Source organism: Hyla sarda, unplaced genomic scaffold, assembly GCF_029499605.1.
Source record: "Hyla sarda isolate aHylSar1 unplaced genomic scaffold, aHylSar1.hap1 scaffold_1029, whole genome shotgun sequence".
NCBI classification, from domain to species: Eukaryota; Metazoa; Chordata; class Amphibia; order Anura; family Hylidae; genus Hyla; species Hyla sarda.
Window position 1 is genome coordinate 27,313 of NW_026607648.1, and position 16,758 is coordinate 44,070.

At 46.5% G+C, this 16,758-nt stretch overlaps 7 non-coding genes and 1 pseudogene across 7 annotated transcripts; all 8 read right to left on the reverse strand.

The window, feature by feature from the left end:
* Positions 1-1,843: 1,843 nt before the first annotated feature.
* Positions 1,844-2,034, reverse strand: LOC130298959 (U2 spliceosomal RNA). Its single transcript, XR_008850168.1, has one exon. It is a non-coding gene; the product is annotated as a U2 spliceosomal RNA (small nuclear RNA).
* A 2,104-nt stretch (positions 2,035-4,138) lies between these two features.
* Positions 4,139-4,329, reverse strand: LOC130298960 (U2 spliceosomal RNA). The gene has a single exon (XR_008850169.1). It is a non-coding gene; the product is annotated as a U2 spliceosomal RNA (small nuclear RNA).
* A 2,093-nt stretch (positions 4,330-6,422) lies between these two features.
* On the reverse strand, positions 6,423-6,613 carry LOC130298961 (U2 spliceosomal RNA). Its single transcript, XR_008850170.1, has one exon. It is a non-coding gene; the product is annotated as a U2 spliceosomal RNA (small nuclear RNA).
* Positions 6,614-8,701: 2,088 nt separating this feature from the next.
* LOC130298963 (U2 spliceosomal RNA) lies at positions 8,702-8,892 on the reverse strand. Its single transcript, XR_008850172.1, has one exon. It is a non-coding gene; the product is annotated as a U2 spliceosomal RNA (small nuclear RNA).
* A 2,086-nt stretch (positions 8,893-10,978) lies between these two features.
* On the reverse strand, positions 10,979-11,169 carry LOC130298964 (U2 spliceosomal RNA). The gene has a single exon (XR_008850173.1). It is a non-coding gene; the product is annotated as a U2 spliceosomal RNA (small nuclear RNA).
* Positions 11,170-13,268: 2,099 nt separating this feature from the next.
* LOC130298965 (U2 spliceosomal RNA) lies at positions 13,269-13,459 on the reverse strand. The gene has a single exon (XR_008850174.1). It is a non-coding gene; the product is annotated as a U2 spliceosomal RNA (small nuclear RNA).
* Positions 13,460-15,561: 2,102 nt separating this feature from the next.
* Positions 15,562-15,744, reverse strand: LOC130298991 (U2 spliceosomal RNA). The gene has a single exon (XR_008850200.1). It is a non-coding gene; the product is annotated as a U2 spliceosomal RNA (small nuclear RNA).
* A 694-nt stretch (positions 15,745-16,438) lies between these two features.
* Positions 16,439-16,598, reverse strand: LOC130298997 (U2 spliceosomal RNA; annotated as a pseudogene).
* Between the last annotated feature and the right edge of the window lie 160 nt (positions 16,599-16,758).

Here is a 16,758-nt window from a genome sequence, read left to right on the forward strand (position 1 = left end):
TGCATGTGACACTGGGCTTAGGATCTGCATAGGAAACACACACACAAGCACACACACACCTACCTTTGTTGCCTGCAGATGCCTCCTTGGCTGTCCCCAAACGGTATCAAACCAACACCCACGGGAAGCTGTAAGCATAGAGGACATGCCTGCACCCCATTGGACTTACCTGTGTGGGTTAAATCCGGGTTATTTGACAACCTATGGCGGTGATGGTTCTGCTCAGGCAGAGCAGTGCTGATGCTCCTCATAAAGCTGTCGCTGCTGTGAAGGTTCTAGGTGACATCACAAATCCCTTTGGTTACATACACAACAAAGCTGGGTTGTTGTTGTTTACACTCTGCAAGGCCTGTGGAAGTGAGTGACATCATAGCACTGTAGTTCTGAGGGTTCAAGATGGATGCAACAATCTCCTGTTGCTTCTATGAAGGCCGTAATAGACGACATCACCAAACAGCTCCATAGTCACATACACAGCAAAGGAGAGATGTTGTTTACACCTAGTGATGTCAGTGGTATTGAGTGACATCACAGCACAGTGCTAAGGCTCCTGGGCCTGGACACAGCAGCGGCTGCAATATCTCAACGGAGAATACGTTTATATCTATGTGTGTGTGTGCGCATATATATATATATATATATATATATATATATATATATATATATATTTCTCCGCCGAAATCACTTTTAAACCCATTTCCACCTTTTTTTCCCTTCTCTTCCTCTTACTTTTTTTTCACGTTTTTTTACGTTTTTCTCCTTTTCGCCTCTTTTCTGGGCGTATTATTCTTCTTTTTCTTCTTTTTTTTCGTCTAATGCATACCCCATCAGTGCAGCAATGCTTATTCAATACCGCCAGCAGATGGAGACACTGGGGGATAATTTTCTAAGGATTTATACTGATTTTTCCTGTCTGAATTTGTCGCACAGAAAGTTGCAGGCCAAATATGTGTGACATTTCTGCGACTTTAGCTTCTAGAGCATTTTTACAACATTATACATAGGTGCTGAATACATAAAAAGCGACTGTTCAGCGACAGACAAGTCGCATCGGCTGAAAGTAGGCCAGAATGTCAGTCCATGTTGGAGCAGGTTTAGATACAGTCTAAAGCATAGATCTCAAAGTCTGTGCACAGAATTTAGCAAGGGCCTCGCACCTTCTGATGCATCAGGTAGGTGCACAATAGCATAGCCTAACCCTCTGTACTTTGGTCTATATTGATGCGGGACATAGACAGCCAGCTGATGACCAATCCATTAGTGCAATGGATGGCTGGAAGCATTTGTCTTTGCCTTTGCAATACCACAGAAGCAATGCATGGTCAATGTACAGCAATGACACACCTGTGTGAACAGCCAGGAGACCCCCCCCCCCCCCCCATGTTATGTTACATAGTTACATAGTTAGTACGGTCGAAAAAAGACATATGTCCATCACGTTCAACCAGGGAATTAAGGGGTAGGGGTGTGGCGCGATATTGGGGAAGGGATGAGATTTTATATTTCTTCATAAGCATTAATCTTATTTTGTCAATTAGGAACATTCAGCACCCACCCGCTATCAAGGCAGCTGCCTATCATGTCATGCCCTACCTGCACAGGTGTGCTGGCTACTCAAATGATCCAATTAAGGAGGCCATTTAGTCAGCAGCAGCAGAAGTCCTGTGCCTGGACGCTCCAACAGGGGCCAGACACAAGCAGAAGCAGAAGCAGCAGAAGCAGCAGCAGCACCACCTTTTGTTTTTTGGCTGCAGCAGCAGCAAGGCCCACAGGGCTGGCTAGCTGGCTAGCCAGCAAGCAGGTAGCAATGAAAGTAGGAATCTTTCTTTTTAACCCTGTAAGGGGGTGGTGCACTGTACCCGAAGATACTGCCATATCGGGTCAATGCATAGGGCGACGGAAGCAAGCTTCGAAATCGGCCCCCGTTCTCAAAAATCCATTTAATATATGGTCCCCAGATAGGGGACGTATCAGATATTAAACTGATAAGAACAGATACTACACTTGATCTTAGCCAAAAGGCCGAGAAGCGATAACCGTGAAAGGGGCGGGCCCAACAAGGTCCCCTTCATGGGCACTATCACTGCTTGCTGTCAGGGAGGCTGCCAGACAATTTTCCATGCACACTCTGGGCTGGGGGGCAGTCAACCACCAGTACACACAGCAGAACCTAAACCCATACCATTATTGCTAAGCAGCAAGACAGGGGCCCATTGCACTCCCACGGGGCCTTTTTAAATGCAATCCATAACCCGGATTTGCCAGGAACCCTTCTTACTCCTCCTACTTGCATGTGACACTGGGCTTAGGATCTGCATAGGAAACACACACACAAGCACACACCTACCTTTGTTGCCTGCAGATGCCTCCTTGGCTGTCCCCAAACGGTATCAAACCAACACCCACGGGAAGCTGTAAGCATAGAGGACATGCCTGCACCCCATTGGACTTACCTGTGTGGGTTAAATCCGGGTTATTTGACAACCTATGGCGGTGATGGTTCTGCTCAGGCAGAGCAGTGCTGATGCTCCTCATAAAGCTGTCGCTGCTGTGAAGGTTCTAGGTGACATCACAAATCCCTTTGGTTACATACACAACAAAGCTGGGTTGTTGTTGTTTACACTCTGCAAGGCCTGTGGAAGTGAGTGACATCATAGCACTGTAGTTCTGAGGGTTCAAGATGGATGCAACAATCTCCTGTTGCTTCTATGAAGGCCGTAATAGACGACATCACCAAACAGCTCCATAGTCACATACACAGCAAAGGAGAGATGTTGTTTACACCTAGTGATGTCAGTGGTATTGAGTGACATCACAGCACAGTGCTAAGGCTCCTGGGCCTGGACACAGCAGCGGCTGCAATATCTCAACGGAGAATACGTTTATATCTATGTGTGTGTGTGCGCATATATATATATATATATATATATATATATATATATATATATATATGTATATATCTCCGCCGAAATCACTTTTAAACCCATTTCCACCTTTTTTTCCCTTCTCTTCCTCTTACTTTTTTTTCACGTTTTTTTACGTTTTTCTCCTTTTCGCCTCTTTTCTGGGCGTATTATTCTTCTTTTTCTTCTTTTTTTTCGTCTAATGCATACCCCATCAGTGCAGCAATGCTTATTCAATACCGCCAGCAGATGGAGACACTGGGGGATAATTTTCTAAGGATTTATACTGATTTTTCCTGTCTGAATTTGTCGCACAGAAAGTTGCAGGCCAAATATGTGTGACATTTCTGCGACTTTAGCTTCTAGAGCATTTTTACAACATTATACATAGGTGCTGAATACATAAAAAGCGACTGTTCAGCGACAGACAAGTCGCATCGGCTGAAAGTAGGCCAGAATGTCAGTCCATGTTGGAGCAGGTTTAGATACAGTCTAAAGCATAGATCTCAAAGTCTGTGCACAGAATTTAGCAAGGGCCTCGCACCTTCTGATGCATCAGGTAGGTGCACAATAGCATAGCCTAACCCTCTGTACTTTGGTCTATATTGATGCGGGACATAGACAGCCAGCTGATGACCAATCCATTAGTGCAATGGATGGCTGGAAGCATTTGTCTTTGCCTTTGCAATACCACAGAAGCAATGCATGGTCAATGTACAGCAATGACACACCTGTGTGAACAGCCAGGAGACCCCCCCCCCCCCCCCCCCCCATGTTATGTTACATAGTTACATAGTTAGTACGGTCGAAAAAAGACATATGTCCATCACGTTCAACCAGGGAATTAAGGGGTAGGGGTGTGGCGCGATATTGGGGAAGGGATGAGATTTTATATTTCTTCATAAGCATTAATCTTATTTTGTCAATTAGGAACATTCAGCACCCACCCGCTATCAAGGCAGCTGCCTATCATGTCATGCCCTACCTGCACAGGTGTGCTGGCTACTCAAATGATCCAATTAAGGAGGCCATTTAGTCAGCAGCAGCAGAAGTCCTGTGCCTGGACGCTCCAACAGGGGCCAGACACAAGCAGAAGCAGAAGCAGCAGAAGCAGCAGCAGCACCACCTTTTGTTTTTTGGCTGCAGCAGCAGCAAGGCCCACAGGGCTGGCTAGCTGGCTAGCCAGCAAGCAGGTAGCAATGAAAGTAGGAATCTTTCTTTTTAACCCTGTAAGGGGGTGGTGCACTGTACCCGAAGATACTGCCATATCGGGTCAATGCATAGGGCGACGGAAGCAAGCTTCGAAATCGGCCCCCGTTCTCAAAAATCCATTTAATATATGGTCCCCAGATAGGGGACGTATCAGATATTAAACTGATAAGAACAGATACTACACTTGATCTTAGCCAAAAGGCCGAGAAGCGATAACCGTGAAAGGGGCGGGCCCAACAAGGTCCCCTTCATGGGCACTATCACTGCTTGCTGTCAGGGAGGCTGCCAGACAATTTTCCATGCACACTCTGGGCTGGGGGGCAGTCAACCACCAGTACACACAGCAGAACCTAAACCCATACCATTATTGCTAAGCAGCAAGACAGGGGCCCATTGCACTCCCACGGGGCCTTTTTAAATGCAATCCATAACCCGGATTTGCCAGGAACCCTTCTTACTCCTCCTACTTGCATGTGACACTGGGCTTAGGATCTGCATAGGAAACACACACACAAGCACACACCTACCTTTGTTGCCTGCAGATGCCTCCTTGGCTGTCCCCAAACGGTATCAAACCAACACCCACGGGAAGCTGTAAGCATAGAGGACATGCCTGCACCCCATTGGACTTACCTGTGTGGGTTAAATCCGGGTTATTTGACAACCTATGGCGGTGATGGTTCTGCTCAGGCAGAGCAGTGCTGATGCTCCTCATAAAGCTGTCGCTGCTCTGAAGGTTCTAGGTGACATCACAAATCCCTTTGGTTACATACACAACAAAGCTGGGTTGTTGTTGTTTACACTCTGCAAGGCCTGTGGAAGTGAGTGACATCATAGCACTGTAGTTCTGAGGGTTCAAGATGGATGCAACAATCTCCTGTTGCTTCTATGAAGGCCGTAATAGACGACATCACCAAACAGCTCCATAGTCACATACACAGCAAAGGAGAGATGTTGTTTACACCTAGTGATGTCAGTGGTATTGAGTGACATCACAGCACAGTGCTAAGGCTCCTGGGCCTGGACACAGCAGCGGCTGCAATATCTCAACGGAGAATACGTTTATATCTATGTGTGTGTGTGCGCATATATATATATATATATATATATATATATATATATATATATATATATTTCTCCGCCGAAATCACTTTTAAACCCATTTCCACCTTTTTTTCCCTTCTCTTCCTCTTACTTTTTTTTCACGTTTTTTTACGTTTTTCTCCTTTTCGCCTCTTTTCTGGGCGTATTATTCTTCTTTTTCTTCTTTTTTTTCGTCTAATGCATACCCCATCAGTGCAGCAATGCTTATTCAATACCGCCAGCAGATGGAGACACTGGGGGATAATTTTCTAAGGATTTATACTGATTTTTCCTGTCTGAATTTGTCGCACAGAAAGTTGCAGGCCAAATATGTGTGACATTTCTGCGACTTTAGCTTCTAGAGCATTTTTACAACATTATACATAGGTGCTGAATACATAAAAAGCGACTGTTCAGCGACAGACAAGTCGCATCGGCTGAAAGTAGGCCAGAATGTCAGTCCATGTTGGAGCAGGTTTAGATACAGTCTAAAGCATAGATCTCAAAGTCTGTGCACAGAATTTAGCAAGGGCCTCGCACCTTCTGATGCATCAGGTAGGTGCACAATAGCATAGCCTAACCCTCTGTACTTTGGTCTATATTGATGCGGGACATAGACAGCCAGCTGATGACCAATCCATTAGTGCAATGGATGGCTGGAAGCATTTGTCTTTGCCTTTGCAATACCACAGAAGCAATGCATGGTCAATGTACAGCAATGACACACCTGTGTGAACAGCCAGGAGACCCCCCCCCCCCCCATGTTATGTTACATAGTTACATAGTTAGTACGGTCGAAAAAAGACATATGTCCATCACGTTCAACCAGGGAATTAAGGGGTAGGGGTGTGGCGCGATATTGGGGAAGGGATGAGATTTTATATTTCTTCATAAGCATTAATCTTATTTTGTCAATTAGGAACATTCAGCACCCACCCGCTATCAAGGCAGCTGCCTATCATGTCATGCCCTACCTGCACAGGTGTGCTGGCTACTCAAATGATCCAATTAAGGAGGCCATTTAGTCAGCAGCAGCAGAAGTCCTGTGCCTGGACGCTCCAACAGGGGCCAGACACAAGCAGAAGCAGAAGCAGCAGAAGCAGCAGCAGCACCACCTTTTGTTTTTTGGCTGCAGCAGCAGCAAGGCCCACAGGGCTGGCTAGCTGGCTAGCCAGCAAGCAGGTAGCAATGAAAGTAGGAATCTTTCTTTTTAACCCTGTAAGGGGGTGGTGCACTGTACCCGAAGATACTGCCATATCGGGTCAATGCATAGGGCGACGGAAGCAAGCTTCGAAATCGGCCCCCGTTCTCAAAAATCCATTTAATATATGGTCCCCAGATAGGGGACGTATCAGATATTAAACTGATAAGAACAGATACTACACTTGATCTTAGCCAAAAGGCCGAGAAGCGATAACCGTGAAAGGGGCGGGCCCAACAAGGTCCCCTTCATGGGCACTATCACTGCTTGCTGTCAGGGAGGCTGCCAGACAATTTTCCATGCACACTCTGGGCTGGGGGGCAGTCAACCACCAGTACACACAGCAGAACCTAAACCCATACCATTATTGCTAAGCAGCAAGACAGGGGCCCATTGCACTCCCACGGGGCCTTTTTAAATGCAATCCATAACCCGGATTTGCCAGGAACCCTTCTTACTCCTCCTACTTGCATGTGACACTGGGCTTAGGATCTGCATAGGAAACACACACACAAGCACACACCTACCTTTGTTGCCTGCAGATGCCTCCTTGGCTGTCCCCAAACGGTATCAAACCAACACCCACGGGAAGCTGTAAGCATAGAGGACATGCCTGCACCCCATTGGACTTACCTGTGTGGGTTAAATCCGGGTTATTTGACAACCTATGGCGGTGATGGTTCTGCTCAGGCAGAGCAGTGCTGATGCTCCTCATAAAGCTGTCGCTGCTGTGAAGGTTCTAGGTGACATCACAAATCCCTTTGGTTACATACACAACAAAGCTGGGTTGTTGTTGTTTACACTCTGCAAGGCCTGTGGAAGTGAGTGACATCATAGCACTGTAGTTCTGAGGGTTCAAGATGGATGCAACAATCTCCTGTTGCTTCTATGAAGGCCGTAATAGACGACATCACCAAACAGCTCCATAGTCACATACACAGCAAAGGAGAGATGTTGTTTACACCTAGTGATGTCAGTGGTATTGAGTGACATCACAGCACAGTGCTAAGGCTCCTGGGCCTGGACACAGCAGCGGCTGCAATATCTCAACGGAGAATACGTTTATATCTATGTGTGTGTGTGCGCATATATATATATATATATATATATATATATATATATATATATATTTCTCCGCCGAAATCACTTTTAAACCCATTTCCACCTTTTTTTCCCTTCTCTTCCTCTTACTTTTTTTTCACGTTTTTTTACGTTTTTCTCCTTTTCGCCTCTTTTCTGGGCGTATTATTCTTCTTTTTCTTCTTTTTTTTCGTCTAATGCATACCCCATCAGTGCAGCAATGCTTATTCAATACCGCCAGCAGATGGAGACACTGGGGGATAATTTTCTAAGGATTTATACTGATTTTTCCTGTCTGAATTTGTCGCACAGAAAGTTGCAGGCCAAATATGTGTGACATTTCTGCGACTTTAGCTTCTAGAGCATTTTTACAACATTATACATAGGTGCTGAATACATAAAAAGCGACTGTTCAGCGACAGACAAGTCGCATCGGCTGAAAGTAGGCCAGAATGTCAGTCCATGTTGGAGCAGGTTTAGATACAGTCTAAAGCATAGATCTCAAAGTCTGTGCACAGAATTTAGCAAGGGCCTCGCACCTTCTGATGCATCAGGTAGGTGCACAATAGCATAGCCTAACCCTCTGTACTTTGGTCTATATTGATGCGGGACATAGACAGCCAGCTGATGACCAATCCATTAGTGCAATGGATGGCTGGAAGCATTTGTCTTTGCCTTTGCAATACCACAGAAGCAATGCATGGTCAATGTACAGCAATGACACACCTGTGTGAACAGCCAGGAGACCCCCCCCCCCCCATGTTATGTTACATAGTTACATAGTTAGTACGGTCGAAAAAAGACATATGTCCATCACGTTCAACCAGGGAATTAAGGGGTAGGGGTGTGGCGCGATATTGGGGAAGGGATGAGATTTTATATTTCTTCATAAGCATTAATCTTATTTTGTCAATTAGGAACATTCAGCACCCACCCGCTATCAAGGCAGCTGCCTATCATGTCATGCCCTACCTGCACAGGTGTGCTGGCTACTCAAATGATCCAATTAAGGAGGCCATTTAGTCAGCAGCAGCAGAAGTCCTGTGCCTGGACGCTCCAACAGGGGCCAGACACAAGCAGAAGCAGAAGCAGCAGAAGCAGCAGCAGCACCACCTTTTGTTTTTTGGCTGCAGCAGCAGCAAGGCCCACAGGGCTGGCTAGCTGGCTAGCCAGCAAGCAGGTAGCAATGAAAGTAGGAATCTTTCTTTTTAACCCTGTAAGGGGGTGGTGCACTGTACCCGAAGATACTGCCATATCGGGTCAATGCATAGGGCGACGGAAGCAAGCTTCGAAATCGGCCCCCGTTCTCAAAAATCCATTTAATATATGGTCCCCAGATAGGGGACGTATCAGATATTAAACTGATAAGAACAGATACTACACTTGATCTTAGCCAAAAGGCCGAGAAGCGATAACCGTGAAAGGGGCGGGCCCAACAAGGTCCCCTTCATGGGCACTATCACTGCTTGCTGTCAGGGAGGCTGCCAGACAATTTTCCATGCACACTCTGGGCTGGGGGGCAGTCAACCACCAGTACACACAGCAGAACCTAAACCCATACCATTATTGCTAAGCAGCAAGACAGGGGCCCATTGCACTCCCACGGGGCCTTTTTAAATGCAATCCATAACCCGGATTTGCCAGGAACCCTTCTTACTCCTCCTACTTGCATGTGACACTGGGCTTAGGATCTGCATAGGAAACACACACACAAGCACACACCTACCTTTGTTGCCTGCAGATGCCTCCTTGGCTGTCCCCAAACGGTATCAAACCAACACCCACGGGAAGCTGTAAGCATAGAGGACATGCCTGCACCCCATTGGACTTACCTGTGTGGGTTAAATCCGGGTTATTTGACAACCTATGGCGGTGATGGTTCTGCTCAGGCAGAGCAGTGCTGATGCTCCTCATAAAGCTGTCGCTGCTGTGAAGGTTCTAGGTGACATCACAAATCCCTTTGGTTACATACACAACAAAGCTGGGTTGTTGTTGTTTACACTCTGCAAGGCCTGTGGAAGTGAGTGACATCATAGCACTGTAGTTCTGAGGGTTCAAGATGGATGCAACAATCTCCTGTTGCTTCTATGAAGGCCGTAATAGACGACATCACCAAACAGCTCCATAGTCACATACACAGCAAAGGAGAGATGTTGTTTACACCTAGTGATGTCAGTGGTATTGAGTGACATCACAGCACAGTGCTAAGGCTCCTGGGCCTGGACACAGCAGCGGCTGCAATATCTCAACGGAGAATACGTTTATATCTATGTGTGTGTGTGCGCATATATATATATATATATATATATATATATATATATATATTTCTCCGCCGAAATCACTTTTAAACCCATTTCCACCTTTTTTTCCCTTCTCTTCCTCTTACTTTTTTTTCACGTTTTTTTACGTTTTTCTCCTTTTCGCCTCTTTTCTGGGCGTATTATTCTTCTTTTTCTTCTTTTTTTTCGTCTAATGCATACCCCATCAGTGCAGCAATGCTTATTCAATACCGCCAGCAGATGGAGACACTGGGGGATAATTTTCTAAGGATTTATACTGATTTTTCCTGTCTGAATTTGTCGCACAGAAAGTTGCAGGCCAAATATGTGTGACATTTCTGCGACTTTAGCTTCTAGAGCATTTTTACAACATTATACATAGGTGCTGAATACATAAAAAGCGACTGTTCAGCGACAGACAAGTCGCATCGGCTGAAAGTAGGCCAGAATGTCAGTCCATGTTGGAGCAGGTTTAGATACAGTCTAAAGCATAGATCTCAAAGTCTGTGCACAGAATTTAGCAAGGGCCTCGCACCTTCTGATGCATCAGGTAGGTGCACAATAGCATAGCCTAACCCTCTGTACTTTGGTCTATATTGATGCGGGACATAGACAGCCAGCTGATGACCAATCCATTAGTGCAATGGATGGCTGGAAGCATTTGTCTTTGCCTTTGCAATACCACAGAAGCAATGCATGGTCAATGTACAGCAATGACACACCTGTGTGAACAGCCAGGAGACCCCCCCCCCCCCCCATGTTATGTTACATAGTTACATAGTTAGTACGGTCGAAAAAAGACATATGTCCATCACGTTCAACCAGGGAATTAAGGGGTAGGGGTGTGGCGCGATATTGGGGAAGGGATGAGATTTTATATTTCTTCATAAGCATTAATCTTATTTTGTCAATTAGGAACATTCAGCACCCACCCGCTATCAAGGCAGCTGCCTATCATGTCATGCCCTACCTGCACAGGTGTGCTGGCTACTCAAATGATCCAATTAAGGAGGCCATTTAGTCAGCAGCAGCAGAAGTCCTGTGCCTGGACGCTCCAACAGGGGCCAGACACAAGCAGAAGCAGAAGCAGCAGAAGCAGCAGCAGCACCACCTTTTGTTTTTTGGCTGCAGCAGCAGCAAGGCCCACAGGGCTGGCTAGCTGGCTAGCCAGCAAGCAGGTAGCAATGAAAGTAGGAATCTTTCTTTTTAACCCTGTAAGGGGGTGGTGCACTGTACCCGAAGATACTGCCATATCGGGTCAATGCATAGGGCGACGGAAGCAAGCTTCGAAATCGGCCCCCGTTCTCAAAAATCCATTTAATATATGGTCCCCAGATAGGGGACGTATCAGATATTAAACTGATAAGAACAGATACTACACTTGATCTTAGCCAAAAGGCCGAGAAGCGATAACCGTGAAAGGGGCGGGCCCAACAAGGTCCCCTTCATGGGCACTATCACTGCTTGCTGTCAGGGAGGCTGCCAGACAATTTTCCATGCACACTCTGGGCTGGGGGGCAGTCAACCACCAGTACACACAGCAGAACCTAAACCCATACCATTATTGCTAAGCAGCAAGACAGGGGCCCATTGCACTCCCACGGGGCCTTTTTAAATGCAATCCATAACCCGGATTTGCCAGGAACCCTTCTTACTCCTCCTACTTGCATGTGACACTGGGCTTAGGATCTGCATAGGAAACACACACACAAGCACACACCTACCTTTGTTGCCTGCAGATGCCTCCTTGGCTGTCCCCAAACGGTATCAAACCAACACCCACGGGAAGCTGTAAGCATAGAGGACATGCCTGCACCCCATTGGACTTACCTGTGTGGGTTAAATCCGGGTTATTTGACAACCTATGGCGGTGATGGTTCTGCTCAGGCAGAGCAGTGCTGATGCTCCTCATAAAGCTGTCGCTGCTGTGAAGGTTCTAGGTGACATCACAAATCCCTTTGGTTACATACACAACAAAGCTGGGTTGTTGTTGTTTACACTCTGCAAGGCCTGTGGAAGTGAGTGACATCATAGCACTGTAGTTCTGAGGGTTCAAGATGGATGCAACAATCTCCTGTTGCTTCTATGAAGGCCGTAATAGACGACATCACCAAACAGCTCCATAGTCACATACACAGCAAAGGAGAGATGTTGTTTACACCTAGTGATGTCAGTGGTATTGAGTGACATCACAGCACAGTGCTAAGGCTCCTGGGCCTGGACACAGCAGCGGCTGCAATATCTCAACGGAGAATACGTTTATATCTATGTGTGTGTGTGCGCATATATATATATATATATATATATATATATATATATATATATATATATTTCTCCGCCGAAATCACTTTTAAACCCATTTCCACCTTTTTTTCCCTTCTCTTCCTCTTACTTTTTTTTCACGTTTTTTTACGTTTTTCTCCTTTTCGCCTCTTTTCTGGGCGTATTATTCTTCTTTTTCTTCTTTTTTTTCGTCTAATGCATACCCCATCAGTGCAGCAATGCTTATTCAATACCGCCAGCAGATGGAGACACTGGGGGATAATTTTCTAAGGATTTATACTGATTTTTCCTGTCTGAATTTGTCGCACAGAAAGTTGCAGGCCAAATATGTGTGACATTTCTGCGACTTTAGCTTCTAGAGCATTTTTACAACATTATACATAGGTGCTGAATACATAAAAAGCGACTGTTCAGCGACAGACAAGTCGCATCGGCTGAAAGTAGGCCAGAATGTCAGTCCATGTTGGAGCAGGTTTAGATACAGTCTAAAGCATAGATCTCAAAGTCTGTGCACAGAATTTAGCAAGGGCCTCGCACCTTCTGATGCATCAGGTAGGTGCACAATAGCATAGCCTAACCCTCTGTACTTTGGTCTATATTGATGCGGGACATAGACAGCCAGCTGATGACCAATCCATTAGTGAAATGGATGGCTGGAAGCATTTGTCTTTGCCTTTGCAATACCACAGAAGCAATGCATGGTCAATGTACAGCAATGACACACCTGTGTGAACAGCCAGGAGACCCCCCCCCCCCCCCCCCCCATGTTATGTTACATAGTTACATAGTTAGTACGGTCGAAAAAAGACATATGTCCATCACGTTCAACCAGGGAATTAAGGGGTAGGGGTGTGGCGCGATATTGGGGAAGGGATGAGATTTTATATTTCTTCATAAGCATTAATCTTATTTTGTCAATTAGGAACATTCAGCACCCACCCGCTATCAAGGCAGCTGCCTATCATGTCATGCCCTACCTGCACAGGTGTGCTGGCTACTCAAATGATCCAATTAAGGAGGCCATTTAGTCAGCAGCAGCAGAAGTCCTGTGCCTGGACGCTCCAACAGGGGCCAGACACAAGCAGAAGCAGAAGCAGCAGAAGCAGCAGCAGCACCACCTTTTGTTTTTTGGCTGCAGCAGCAGCAAGGCCCACAGGGCTGGCTAGCTGGCTAGCCAGCAAGCAGGTAGCAATGAAAGTAGGAATCTTTCTTTTTAACCCTGTAAGGGGGTGGTGCACTGTACCCGAAGATACTGCCATATCGGGTCAATGCATAGGGCGACGGAAGCAAGCTTCGAAATCGGCCCCCGTTCTCAAAAATCCATTTAATATATGGTCCCCAGATAGGGGACGTATCAGATATTAAACTGATAAGAACAGATACTACACTTGATCTTAGCCAAAAGGCCGAGAAGCGATAACCGTGAAAGGGGCGGGCCCAACAAGGTCCCCTTCATGGGCACTATCACTGCTTGCTGTCAGGGAGGCTGCCAGACAATTTTCCATGCACACTCTGGGCTGGGGGGCAGTCAACCACCAGTACACACAGCAGAACCTAAACCCATACCATTATTGCTAAGCAGCAAGACAGGGGCCCATTGCACTCCCACGGGGCCTTTTTAAATGCAATCCATAACCCGGATTTGCCAGGAACCCTTCTTACTCCTCCTACTTGCATGTGACACTGGGCTTAGGATCTGCATAGGAAACACACACACAAGCACACACCTACCTTTGTTGCCTGCAGATGCCTCCTTGGCTGTCCCCAAACGGTATCAAACCAACACCCACGGGAAGCTGTAAGCATAGAGGACATGCCTGCACCCCATTGGACTTACCTGTGTGGGTTAAATCCGGGTTATTTGACAACCTATGGCGGTGATGGTTCTGCTCAGGCAGAGCAGTGCTGATGCTCCTCATAAAGCTGTCGCTGCTGTGAAGGTTCTAGGTGACATCACAAATCCCTTTGGTTACATACACAACAAAGCTGGGTTGTTGTTGTTTACACTCTGCAAGGCCTGTGGAAGTGAGTGACATCATAGCACTGTAGTTCTGAGGGTTCAAGATGGATGCAACAATCTCCTGTTGCTTCTATGAAGGCCGTAATAGACGACATCACCAAACAGCTCCATAGTCACATACACAGCAAAGGAGAGATGTTGTTTACACCTAGTGATGTCAGTGGTATTGAGTGACATCACAGCACAGTGCTAAGGCTCCTGGGCCTGGACACAGCAGCGGCTGCAATATCTCAACGGAGAATACGTTTATATCTATGTGTGTGTGTGCGCATATATATATATATATATATATATATATATATATATATATATATATATATATTTCTCCGCCGAAATCACTTTTAAACCCATTTCCACCTTTTTTTCCCTTCTCTTCCTCTTACTTTTTTTTCACGTTTTTTTACGTTTTTCTCCTTTTCGCCTCTTTTCTGGGCGTATTATTCTTCTTTTTCTTCTTTTTTTTCGTCTAATGCATACCCCATCAGTGCAGCAATGCTTATTCAATACCGCCAGCAGATGGAGACACTGGGGGATAATTTTCTAAGGATTTATACTGATTTTTCCTGTCTGAATTTGTCGCACAGAAAGTTGCAGGCCAAATATGTGTGACATTTCTGCGACTTTAGCTTCTAGAGCATTTTTACAACATTATACATAGGTGCTGAATACATAAAAAGCGACTGTTCAGCGACAGACAAGTCGCATCGGCTGAAAGTAGGCCAGAATGTCAGTCCATGTTGGAGCAGGTTTAGATACAGTCTAAAGCATAGATCTCAAAGTCTGTGCACAGAATTTAGCAAGGGCCTCGCACCTTCTGATGCATCAGGTAGGTGCACAATAGCATAGCCTAACCCTCTGTACTTTGGTCTATATTGATGCGGGACATAGACAGCCAGCTGATGACCAATCCATTAGTGCAATGGATGGCTGGAAGCATTTGTCTTTGCCTTTGCAATACCACAGAAGCAATGCATGGTCAATGTACAGCAATGACACACCTGTGTGAACAGCCAGGAGACCCCCCCCCCCCCCCCCCCATGTTATGTTACATAGTTACATAGTTAGTACGGTCGAAAAAAGACATATGTCCATCACGTTCAACCAGGGAATTAAGGGGTAGGGGTGTGGCGCGATATTGGGGAAGGGATGAGATTTTATATTTCTTCATAAGCATTAATCTTATTTTGTCAATTAGGAACATTCAGCACCCACCCGCTATCAAGGCAGCTGCCTATCATGTCATGCCCTACCTGCACAGGTGTGCTGGCTACTCAAATGATCCAATTAAGGAGGCCATTTAGTCAGCAGCAGCAGAAGTCCTGTGCCTGGACGCTCCAACAGGGGCCAGACACAAGCAGAAGCAGAAGCAGCAGAAGCAGCAGCAGCACCACCTTTTGTTTTTTGGCTGCAGCAGCAGCAAGGCCCACAGGGCTGGCTAGCTGGCTAGCCAGCAAGCAGGTAGCAATGAAAGTAGGAATCTTTCTTTTTAACCCTGTAAGGGGGTGGTGCACTGTACCCGAAGATACTGCCATATCGGGTCAATGCATAGGGCGACGGAAGCAAGCTTCGAAATCGGCCCCCGTTCTCAAAAATCCATTTAATATATGGTCCCCAGATAGGGGACGTATCAGATATTAAACTGATAAGAACAGATTTTTTTTTTTTTTTTAATCTAAAGCCGAGGAACGTGCTTTCGATTCACCCAAAGTGCAAGAAAAAGTGCAAACGTGTTACACTAAAAAAACGTGCACAAAGGATGCGGTCTATCGCAAGCCCTTCTCCGATAGGAGAGAGGCCCCCCAACAAACCTTACCCTTCGCCTCCGGACCAAAAGGTACCTGCGAGGTTCCAGGTTCGATGTCCCTTTTCGCCGAAGCTACTAGGGGACCACAAATGCTCCCGGCATCCCCCTTGGCGTTAGCCAAGGTATCTGCCCGCAGAGCCGATTACGGTAGGTACCCTGCCAAACCAGGAGTACCCGGGGTGTTTGCAGGGAGGTGCGGAACCTAATGGCCACACACACCTCCCCTAGACCGCCAGGAGGGACACCCAGAAGGGCTACCGCATCCTGACCAATCCTGTGAACACACAACACGCAAAAAGTGACACAGTGAGACAAAAAAAGAAATAAATAAGTGAATGTGTGCAGATATACTGCCCGGACATCCGGCCGGATCTATAAAAATTTCTCTGATCCTAGCCAGAAGGCCGGGAATCAAGAGGTGAGTGCCACAAGGTGAAGAGATTATGGTGCCCGTGCTTCAACTCAGTGAGTCTATTCTCCCAGTGAGTTTCGGCACCTCGGGGTCACCACTCCCCGAGGCACAAAAGTACCTCGGCTCTAGACCCTCTCAGCCTCATGGCGAGACCCGGAGGGAACAGGTCACATCGGGGCAGCCGTCGAGCTGATTCCTCAGAACCAGCCACGGAAAGCCCTGGTACACCTGCATCCTCCATGCAGCACCCATCCCCACCAGCATGAAAACTGATAAGAACAGATACTACACTTGATCTTAGCCAAAAGGCCGAGAAGCGATAACCGTGAAAGGGGCGGGCCCAACAAGGTCCCCTTCATGGGCACTATCACTGCTTGCTGTCAGGGAGGCTGCCAGACAATTTTCCATGCACACTCTGGGCTGGGGGGCAGTCAACCACCAGTACACACAGCAGAACCTAAACCCATACCATTATTGCTAA